The sequence below is a fragment of the Marmota marmota genome, unplaced genomic scaffold (genome assembly GCF_001458135.2).
Source record: "Marmota marmota marmota unplaced genomic scaffold, marMar, whole genome shotgun sequence".
Classification (NCBI taxonomy): Eukaryota; Metazoa; Chordata; class Mammalia; order Rodentia; family Sciuridae; genus Marmota; species Marmota marmota.
The window spans coordinates 6,422,019-6,433,801 of NW_025999853.1; the positions used below are offsets into that span (position 1 = coordinate 6,422,019).

General features: G+C 46.8%; 1 long non-coding RNA gene across 1 annotated transcript in view; it reads left to right on the top strand.

The window, feature by feature from the left end:
- Positions 1-9,124: 9,124 nt before the first annotated feature.
- LOC125616143 overlaps positions 9,125-11,783 on the top strand; it is an 11,857-nt gene continuing 9,198 nt past the window's right edge. Inside the window, exon 1 of the long non-coding RNA XR_007346773.1 lies at positions 9,125-9,503. This is a non-coding gene — a long non-coding RNA (uncharacterized LOC125616143). The remainder of the gene's footprint in view (positions 9,504-11,783) is intronic.

An 11,783-nucleotide genomic window follows, 5' to 3' on the forward strand; every position in this document is an offset into this window, starting at 1 on the left:
TGTGGCTTGAAACTCATTCCACGCCCTGAGCAGTCCAGCTCTCCAGATTTCTGAGGGCTCTATCTGTCTGTCTGTATTTATTTATTTATTTGCAGGGCTGGGGATTGAACCCAGGGCCTAAGCACACCCAGCCTGGTAAGTGTTCTACTGCTGAGCCACATCTCCAGCCCCAGACGCCTGAGTCTTCTCCACCTTCAAGGTCACGCTCAGCACGAGGCTAACCTCGCTGTGCTCCAAGAACCCGACTTTCAGCTCCTTTGATTTCCGTGCACACCCTGCCTCCTGCGCCCTGGGGACAACCGGGACCCTGGACTCAGGCAGCCTAAGCCTGTCACATAGTATCTTTGGACCTGGGGCTTTGCTATGCCTCAGTTGGGAAATTGGGATCGTGATTCACTTGGGAGGATTCAAATGCGTTAACTTGACGACCTTTCAAGACGATTTCTTAGCACGTAATGGGTTAATTTGTGGAAATTCCCAGAACAGTTCCTGGCATATCAGGAGTCCGTAAAAGTGTTAGTTAATAGTCATATCAGACCTTATACGTATTTATGTACATCAGACTTTACTGAAAATTTGGGGTTCGTAAAGAGAAGTCAGACTGTTGGAAATAACCCAGAATATCCCGTTAGCCGTTCGCGGTCTGACTTGTCTGTGCAGCCGCAGGCCCTGGGAGTTCTGAGGGGCCCCTGCGGCATGTGGCACCCTCTCCCTTCCGTCTCCTCTCCTTTCCTCCCTTTGGCTGCAGTCTCCAGGGTGGGGGTCCCTGCTGCTCTGGGGGTCTATAGAGCACGCCCCTCTGTGCTGGTTCCCGGGAGGGTTTCTCATTCCAGGTTCAGTCCTCTTCCTGCAGGGCCGCCAGTGGCCTTCCAGCTGAGAGAGCTGCTGCGATCCATCTCAGAGGAAGTGGGAGACGAGCTTCTAGACGCTTCTAGACGCTGCCCTGAGCCGTGTCTGCGGCTTCGAGTCAGCCTGGTTCTTTCCTGCAGTCTAGGTGGGGGGCTGCCCTGGGGCTGGTCTAAGGCTTGTTCTGGGGGGTTGCCTGAGCCCCGTGTAAGCACACACTCTCAGAGAAAATGGAAGGACCTTGAATGGCCAGTATGGGAGGAGCTGACCTTGACCTGAAGGTGGAAAGGACCCAGGTTTCAGCCAGCTCTGCCACTTTCCAGCTCTGTAACCAGAGGATGCCGAGCCCAGCACACACTCGGACTGGGTCTGTTTCCTTACACACAGGGCACTACCTGAGGCAAGACGCCTACCTGGCTATGGCTGTGCTATGTGGCTGTGTGTTTAAAAGGCATCCAAGCATTTAAAAAGCCTGGTATACAGTGGGCGCTCAATAAGCAGTAGTTATAACTGACTTTATTCAATGCTTCTAATACGATCATCAAATTGCTGCAGGTCACAAAGCTAATGAACACCGGACTCAGGACGGCAGCCCACGTGCTCTGATTTTCTTTTATGCTCTACGCAGAGGAAACCTGGGAATGCGTTTTCCTTGTAGACACCGTTAACCATGAGAAGTGCCCAGAGTGAAACATCAGCCTCCGCCTTCTCCTATCGCTGTGGTTTGGGTAAGTGTCCCTCAAAGGCCCATATGTTGAAGGCTTGGTCCAGGTCATGGAATTGCTGGGTGGATCTTCCGGAAGTGAAGCTTGGTGGGAAGTTTCTGGTCACTGGGGAATGCTTTTTAAGGGGACATTGGGACCCCAGCCAGTTCATTCTTCTTCCCTTCTCTCTTTTATGTCCCAGCCTCGGGGTACATGGTTTTGCCATGTACTCCTGCCATGGTGTACTGCTTTGCCACAGGCCTCAAAGCAATGGGATTGACTGACCATGCACTGAAACCTCCAAAATAAATCTTTCCTCTTTTTAAGTTGATTATCTCAGTTATTTTGTTGTAGTGATGGAAACCTGACTGACACACCTTATTCGCTTCTTTACGGAAGAGTTCCTTATGTGTGAGTCCAGTCCATATTCTATGATAGCTCATAATAACTTCCATTTTAAAAAACTAATAGAATGAATCTACCTACCTATCTTAGGTAGTGCTGTGACTCATTTTTGATACCCACCTCTGTCTTAAAGATTTTCCACACCTGTCCATGTCACTTTGTTTGACTCTTTGTAACCACCACTTAAAATTCCATCAAATGGCTGCATGATAAATTATGTAATCAAGACTATTAGTGATTTCCCCACTTACTGAAAAATACTTGGAACGTTTGTAGTGTTTCACCTCTTAATGTTATTTGTTGGTGTTAGACAGGACGTCAAATTCCCATGTAGTCACACCTGTCCTGAGTTTTGCACCTTGCTTAGGAAGCCTTTCTTCCTATTTCAAGGGGGTAGAAAATTTTCTCTGCTTTTTCTTTGAGCATGCTAAAAATCCTACCATGATTCTACAAATGGAGTCCAAAATACATACTGTCACTTAGAAGGCGGGGTTGATGTTACTGAACTGTAGAAGATGACAACTGGTTCTCAGTCGCTGTCTGTGCTGTCTGTGTCTGACTCCATCTGTTGTGGAGTGCGCTCCCTGGTTTGGGTTTTTATGTTGAACTCTAATTCATTCAGGACTTATTGTTTGGAAGAGCATGAAGCAGGTTCTAATTTTATTTTCTCCCTTGTAAATGAGCAGTTTTGTCAATACCAAGTATTGGCTAATCTTTCCTTTCCCCTTCTCATTTAAACGGCCGCTGTTATCACTGAAGTGCATCTCTATTTATGGGTCTGTGTCTGAAGTCTACTTTTCCATTAATATATTTGTAGGCTTAATCGTACCATTCATCTTTCTGTTCCGCTGCCCTGTACTTGAGCCAGTATTATACTGGCAGAGAGCAAGTGTTCAAATAATATAATAAATACTTTTGAATGAGTTAGTGTAGTGAATTACAATAATGGGTGCCTTACTTCATAATTCTGGTATTTCTTTTATTATGCTGCAAATCCGATCTGTGGACGTAGATTTGGGACATTGCATCTCGTGGGGTGAGGATGGAGGATGCTCTGCTGGCACACTCCCTGTGTCTGGCTTTGGTAACAGTGAACATGTCCCCTGGCCTTTCTTCTGGCTCACACCTCCCCTCTATTGATTTCCACATGTGTTAGTGACAGATTTTATTCTGGCTCTCAGGGCAGCACATAGCCCCGCAGTATCAGTGAGAGACTATAACAGCAGCAGCAATAACAAGAAGTCAGATCTTGGTCGTGGCAGAACTTTCTGGAATCTGGGTGTTGGGTATTGTTAAGAGAGAGCGGTAGACTGGACGGCTCAGCCCATTGGAGGAAGATAGATGTTGGTTCTAGAGTCCGTACTGTGAACTTGAGGTGCCAGGTGCTAAACTCCTTATAAGGTGAGGGCAGCAAGGAAGATCTGCAGCTTTTGAGTCAAAGGAAATGTAGGAGAACACTGCCCAGCAGTGACCAATGCTACCAAAATGGTCCACCAGGACATTTCTCATAGGGATTAGACTAGGACTCTTTAATATAAATAACAGAAACAAAACAAAATACCCAAGCCAGATTAGTTTAACAAAAAAGTAAAATTTGTTGGCTTAGATCCAAGGTAGGTTTCAAGGCATAGCTGGATCTAGGCTTCAACCATCTTGAGAGAGCCCTCTTTTTCTTCATCTCTTTGTTCTTTTCCCCTCTGTACATTGGTTGCATTCCTTCCTTCTACAGTGGTTACTCTGTTGGAGAAAGGCGGCCACCAGCTCTGACTTCACATACTCCCAAGATCCTCCTAAACAGGAAGTCATCTTCTCAGATTGTTTTAACAGAAAAGTCTCAGTGAAGACTGATTTGGTCGGTTCAGGTCATGTGACCACCTTGTCCAATCACTTGGCTAAAGAGACATATTGCTCTGACTGGCAGTCACAGGCCACTGGCCCAACGCTGCGGCTGGAGTAGGGGATTAGCATTTCCCTGAAGGCACCGGAGTCAAGATGGAGTGTATCCCCAAATGGAAGTGATCCCGGACAATCAAAATATGTGTTTCCTACAGGAAAGATATTTAGAGAAAATGAGCTCATCACCTTAAGTGGCTCTTTGATCCTTGGTAGGCAACATATTCTATTGCAGAGTCTTACTGAAGGAATAAGGAGGGGTTATTGTACTGTTGATGTTAAATATGCTGATTCCCAGGGGCTCAGCTATAGTGGTCATCACAGGGAGCTGTTTGTGTGTGTCCGTCTCTTTCTTGAGACCCTGAGAGCCCAACCTGGAAAGAACAGCCCAGAATATTCTGGCTGTTGTCTTCCTTTCAATCTCACTTGGGAAGAGGAAGTTCAACGTTGATGCCAATGTTCCAATGAACCACTGACCAATTCATCAACGACTAGATTCGCCTGTAGGTCTGTTTGGCTGGGTTCAGGAGAGACCCGCCCAACTGGCAAAGGTCCTGGGCACTTTATTTTTATAAGGAATCACAAAAGAAGTTGGAGATGTTTTTTAATCTTGAAAAACAGAAGACGTATAGGGTGTAATGCTCAGAAATCTTATTTTCGGGGAGGAAGGACCTGTGGAAATGCGGTAGCCGGCTGAGGCTGCCAGCACCAAATTTCCTCCCAGTCCTGGAGGCTAGGAGTCCAAGCCCAGGTTCTCGTCTGGCAGAGCTGTCCTCTGGTGGGGCCCCCTTCCTGGCTTGCAGACAGTGGCCTTCTCGCTGTCCCCACTGGAGAGAGAGCAAGCGAGCTCAGCTCACCAGTCCACTGGACAGCCCCTCCCTGCCCTACTGACCCATTTGACCTTAATTATCTCCTTCAAGGTCCTGTCTCCAAACACAGTCACATTGGGAGTCCCCTTTTGGTCCACACTGGGAAGGAACGGTAGATTTATTCTTACTTCATGAGTCTGAGTTCTCTTACCTTTAAATGGGAGTGAAATATATTAACTAGGGTCAGCTCTATTATTATCAAAGTTAATAATATATTAACTTTGAGGGACCCAACATTCATATTCAAAATAATCATTAGTTAAAAATAGAAGTTTAATTCTTCCTAATATAAATTAAATCTAGAAGGGAGCAATAGGGCTGGCGGGGCAATGCCATGATCCTCAGGAACTCTAGTTTTTTTCTTTTTTCTTTTTTGTTCTCCTATCCTTAGAACATGACTTGTACTTCATGAGCCCAGATAGCAGTTTGAGTTCCAGCCATTCGTTTGACATTCCAGTCATCAAGAAAGAGGAAAAGGATGGAGAAGGACACTCATGCTTTCTGTATGCTACTCATGCTGTTTCCTTTAATCTGCTTGGCTAGGGCTGAGCCAGTTTGGATTAAATGACTTCCAGGGTGTCTCCAAGTCTATGTTTCTCTGCTGTCTCTAGAGAGTGATTGGAGAGCTCACCTAGGGGATCCTGAATGTAGACCCAGGACACACATGTTTAGCCTCACCGACTCTAAACTGGTGAGCATCTTAGGCCGGGGAGGAGAGGAGGTTAGCATTTTCCCTCTGTACGGAGAAGGGGTTACTAAGCAAAGTGTAAATGAGGATCTAGTAGGTTGATTAACATTTTGGGAGAAAACCCTGTTTCAAACACAGCTCAAGTCGTCATCTAATTAAAAAAAAAGAAATTGATGGACCCCATAGAAAACTACCCTCATCGATCAATCAAAGCAGGTCCCCTAAGCATCTTCTTTAGTTAAAAGTTGAGGAATTTGGTTAAAGACCTCCAAAGCACCTTAATATTCAGTGATTTGCTGAAAACTATAGTGTGTAAAATTCGATGACACTTCTGTTTGCCCCACCTGACTGCCAGCTGCCTTGGTAGTCATTTTTCCTTTTTTACTGGCTACCTAAGGTCTGGTAATAAATTGCCACAAACAGTGACTTCAACCCCCATTTGGTATTTCGCAGTATGGGGGATCGGAAATCTGGGCGTAGTTTCCCTGGGTCTTCTGCTTCTACCTGTCAGCTGGGGCAGGGTCCTACCTGAGAGTCTGATTGTTTTGTAAGCACATTTTTTTTTTCTTCTTTATTTCTCAGAGAGGATCCCTCCAATGGGTCCACTCCCCAACCGAACCTGCCTTTTATTTGCTCTCATTTCTGTGACTCTAAGTAGCCAAGTGCCTCTGAGCAACCAGTAGGATGGGGACCCTTTCTCCTCTGGCTTCATGTCACCCCGGGGATCCCTTTCACCTCTAAAAGTGGAGCCAGCAGAAGCCCAAAGTGGAGCATGACCTAGGTGCCTCTCGGGAACGAGCCCATTGTTCATTAACAAGCCTGGTTATTTTATGGGCCCATTAACTCCGGAGGCCACGGAGGGGAAATTCCAACCTTGTGAGAGTCTCCCTCTCCCCCTCCTCATCTCTCGCTTCCCCCCACTGTAGTTTGGGTCCCTGCCACTGTTTAAATTTAAGCCGATTTGCTATCCCAGCATCTGCAGTTTGATTATTTGACTATTGCCTGGCTCTCGGTCAAACCACTGGGGAGCCCACTAGCCGGTGATTAAATCTGGGCCATGATTATAATGGTTTTATTTTAGCGGGGCCTCTGTTTATGGGCCCACTGGTATTAGAGTGCAGTGTTATTGTAATGAGGTATTAGCCTCATAGAAATAATCATGTGAAGCCGAGAGACGCCAGACAAGTGGAGCCAATTATTTGGCCAATACATCTCTCCGGTGCTTTGCTTTGTTGTGAAATAGAGAGTGTGTGGGAAGAGAGGCAGGGAGACAGGCTGGTCCCTGGCCGTTATCGCGTATCGGGCGTGACCCGGGCACTTTCTCATGTCATGCATTTTGTTCTGAAGTGATCTGATAATGATCTGATAATTATGAGTACACCTGTATTTACAGGGGAGGCACAGAGAAGTGAAGCAAATTGCCATTAGCCACACAGCAAGCTGATGGAAGTAGTAGCTGCCGGCCATCTGTTTGACTTCAAGTGCTCTTTTCTTACTTTAAACTGATGGAAAGGATGCACGTAGACAAGCACCTCAAATTCCTATAGGTCTTTTTTTTTTTTTTGGCAGATAGTCTGGATATTAGAACTGTTCTCTGGTTGATGCTGCTCAATGGGAGAAAGTCCAGAGAGGCAAGAATTCAGGTGATGTCATTTATAGGAAGAATTAGTAAGTCTGTTTTGGAGGTAACTTTAAGTTTGTGATTGTCTTAGTCCCTTTCTGTTGCTATAACCCACCACCTGAGGCTGGATGGTTTGTTAAGGAAAGAGGTTGATTTAGGTTCATGGTTCTAGAAGCTGGGAAGTCCAAGAGTATGGTACTAGCATCCTGTAAGCTTGCTGAAGAACCCCGACCTGCTTCAACTGATGGAGGAAAGTGCATTGGCTAGTGAAAGAGGGCGGCCTTGTTCTAGAGCAACTTAAATGGGTGTGCAGTAACTGATTCGCAAGACTGAGAGCTCCCTCGCTCCTGAGAGACAGCAGGGATCCACAGGAATGGAGCCGTCTGGCCCAGACACCTCCCACCTGGCCCCGGCTCCTGAACGGAGAGAGACGCACTCAATCCACAGCAGTGAGTTCACTTTCTGACTTCTTAGCACCACGCAGCCTCAGGAGAGGGATCGTCTGCTCTCCTGGGGACAGGTCTAATTCCGGCTTTACACCCACTTGTTCGTTTCCCTTAGACGAGGCCCTGTCCTCCGTGCTCAGGTCCCTGCCAGCCTTCCCAACATTATCACCTGCCAGTTTCCGTCTAGCTCAGACTGCTTAGCTACACAGAATGCAAGTAGTTTATTTGGAAATGGATCCCAGGGAATGCAAAAGAGGGGGACATGAGACAAGGAGGGAAGAAAGCCACAGCCTCCTGGGGAACCAGAGCTTCATGCTGCGTAGAACTCTGGGACCCAGGGTAGACCAGGGATCCCACCCCAAAGGCAAAGTGACTGTCTTTCTGTGACTTTGGAGAAAGCACTCAGAGTTTCAAGTTTGGGTAGTTGGATGACTGGGCTGGTGACCAGTCAAGTGCCAAAGGGACATGGGACTGTCACCGGTGATAGTCTGATACAACGAGAAAAAATGAGCCACAGTTTTTGTTTGTTTGATTTTGGTACCAAGGATTGAACTCGGGAGCACTCAACCACTGAGCCACATCCCAGCCCAACTTCATATTTTATTTAGAGACAGGGTCTCACTGAGTTGTTTAGAGCCTCACTTTTGCTGAGGCTGGCTTTGAACTCTGGATCCTCCTGCCCCAGCCTCCTGAACCATTGGGATTACAGGTGTGTGCCATCGTGTTCGGTTAAGCCACAGTTTGCTTAAGCCACTGGAATTGGATTTTTGCAGCTGGAGGGATTTTCATATCTCAACTTCCTTCAGCCCAATGGACATGTCACACTTTTCTTTCACTAGGTGGGGACCCTTGTTACACTACAGCCTCTGCCTGGTGTTCCTTCCCCTCCCAGGGCCCCCCCTTCAGCCTTCAGTGCTGGGCACTTTCTGAGAGCGGCCTGATCTGACCAATCAAATGTGGCCTCCCCTCTCCTCTTCTAACCCAGGTTTGCCCAAATCCAGATAAAACAGTCTCTTGTTTTAAATGATTAGATTCCACAAGCATTCAATGACCCCACTGAAAGCTTCAAAATACTCTGTTTCCATGTTGGCTCATGTTAAAGCAAAATAAGTAGGAGGCCATTAGCCTGAGTGTGTCTCCTTACTCTGTTCCTATTTAATAAACTGCAGCCTAATTTAGTAGGCCAACACGTCAGAACCAAGTTTAGGGGCATGCTTTGTGTACCGTATATCTGGATTTCAGTCAATCCCAAATAGCAAAGCTTCAGCCAATCACAGGCAGCCAACTAATCAGACCCCCAAAGACAAATGCTTCACTGTGACCAAGTTATTTCTGGACTTTATTTCCGTGTTCCACTGGCTATAAAATCGGACTGCCCACACCGTGGAGACAGCGGTCTGTACCTCTTCTGATTCTGAATGCTGCCCAATTCATGCATCATTCTTTGAATAAACAAACTCTGTCTAATTTATTTTAACTATAAGTTTTTCTTTTCACATAGGCTATTGCGTAAAACGTAGAATTACTTTAACAACTTCCAAGCTTAAAACAATTTTGCTTTCTCTCTAAGCAGCGTGAGCTAGATGGAAAGTGGCAGGTGGCTCATTTGCATACCCATGATTTCTTTGGGTCAGGAATTTGGAAGGGGTTCAGCTGGTCAATTCTGGTTTGCGGTCTCTCTGTGTTTGCACCCAGAGAGTAGCTGGAATTGGAATGTGAAGGGCTGACGCAGCTAAGGCTCAGCTGGGCATCTCTCTCTTTCTTAATATAGTCTCAGGGCACCTGATGAGCGTGGGCTTCCTCCAACAGGGAAGTCTCAGGGCACCTGATATGGAGGTATAGGTAACTGGAGTGAGTGTCCTACTGGGCAAGGGAGCATCTGCATTTCCTTTAGGGACTCACCTTAGGAGTCAGGGAGTATATTCCACCAGTTGAAATAGCTATCAGAGTGCACCCACATTCAAGGAAAGAAATTGATGCTACCTCTTGGTGGGTAGTTATAAGATTCGAGAAAAGCACCTGAGATAGAAGGTATGTGATATGATCTGCCTCCTGTGCGTTGGCATATATGGGCTGAGGGGACCAAGAAGGAAGGCAGAAGGCTTTATTAGTAAGCTGGTCTTATAATTTAAACAGTGGGAAAGCAGCTGAGAGGCTGCTCTGTGTTATTTTGAGGGTAGGAATCACTAGGAAATGATAATCAGGAAATGAGGAGAGAGCAGAAAGTGGAGATCCCTGTGGGTGTCTGGGTGGCTGGTGGGTTATTCACTGAGTTAGAGAAGGTAGGAGGAAGAGCCAGAGGCAGGAATGAGTCTGTTGCTGGGTTTGGTTTTGGACATCTGGGTTGGCTTCACATTGATGGATGCATGAAAATTCTTCCAAGCGTAGGACAGAGCAACGTGCAAGAGACTGGGAGAGCCTACGTCCAGCTCTGCAGCACCTCTGCCTGGGGATGTGCTGGGTGCTCAGAGAGCCGGGGCAGCAGGAGGACTGAGTTGTAGGGCAGGTGGATACACCCGAGCGAGGTGGTGGACACCTGCCACCCAGGGCAGTGTTTGCCAAGCTCACCTGATGGCCAGTCGACTGGAGCACTTGTTAGACAGGAGAACTCCCAGGCCCCACCCTGAATGTACCAGATCAGAATCTTCAAAGGAGGGGCAGCAGAATCCCTGTTTTTAATAAATGCCTCAGGTGAGTCTGACGATCAGGTAAGTTTGGCAGACACTGAGGAAGCCATGATGAGACTCTGTGGGAGCCTCGTTCCCATACGCAGAAGGTGAGAGGCACCTTCCCCCTGCCGTGCTCTGAACTGTCCTCCTGGATCAAGAGCCCTGCGCTGCAGTTGAACACACCTGCATGTGCTGCTTCGTTCTACGTTGTCATGGGAATGTGCACCCTCTCTCAGGCTCAGTTTTACTCTGTAAAATGGGGATAATGAGCCCCATGATGGAGCTGCTGCATGATTACATGGGTGCATTTCAAAACCAGTTCTCCCTGTAACAACCGACGGCCCAACATTTCATTTCAATTCTGACACAATCAATTGGAATCAGCCTCCGATTTCACAATGAAAGGGCAAGGTCCCCAGTGAGATTGCCGTTACCTCAGATATCAGCTGCAGTGAGGTCTCTGGGCCACCTGTACCTCTGTCTAACTCGGTTACAAATTCAGGGGCACCCACATCCCTCCCCGGACCAGGTTAGATAATTCATGAGCGTAACTCACAGAACTCTGAAAGCACTGCTCTTACGATCACCGATCACCATTTTATAAGGATGCAAATGAGCCGCCAGGTGCATTGGTACATGGCACCAGGTCTGGAAGGGTCCCCAGCCCAGAAGCCTCTGCCCCGTGGAGTCAGGAGGCATGTTCACAACCAGGAAGCTCCTCCAGCCTCACTGTTCAAAGCTTTTATAGAGGTGTCAATAGAGAGGCATGATGGAGTCAGTCACTGGCCCGGGACTGGCCTCCATCCCCTACCTCTTTCCACTCTGCACAGGTCCGGGGAAAGGGTGATGGAAGTTCCAGCCCTCTGGTCACTCACATCACGTGATTGGTTTTTCTGGTGACTAACATCCATCCTGGAGCTATCAAGCAAATTGCCAGCAACCCTCATTAGCATACAAAAGCATGCTCATCCCTTCAGAAATGGGAAATTCCAAAAGTTTTTTTTAAAGTTCTGCGCCAGGAACTTGATACAATGGTGTCCATATCTCTTTGTATCTATCTTATTGTATCACAATGAGCTAATAATGTAAAATGCTTAGCACAGTACCTAGTATTTGGCAAGAGTTCAATAAATAGTGAGTGTGGTAATAAATAAATAAAATAATAATAGTAATAATAGCAGTAACAGTAGTACTAAGGCAGGAGTGAGTTGTTGGCTCTGCAGCGTACACGGCACACGGATTTGGGATCCATGTACTTAACAGGTTTGAAACACGGTGCTGGACCCCTGCTGGAAGTGCCTGATGTCCAGCATCCAGGGGCTTCAGGTGAGGGCTGAGCGTGGTCCCAGGACTCTGTCTTCAGGCTTTGGTGTGCACCAGCAGAACTGGTGGAGCTTGTTAAAAATGGAAAACAATCAGAAATCCTAGAAATGCAGGAAGCAATAAACCAACTTAAAAACTCAATGGAGAATACTACCAGCAGAGTAGAACACTTAGAAGACAGAACATCAGATAATGAAGACAAAGTATTTCAACTGGAAAAGAACATAGACAGCTCAGCAAGACTGTTAAGAAACCATGAGCAGAACATCCAAGAAATATGGGATAACATTAAGAGACCAAACTTAAGAGTCATTGGGAT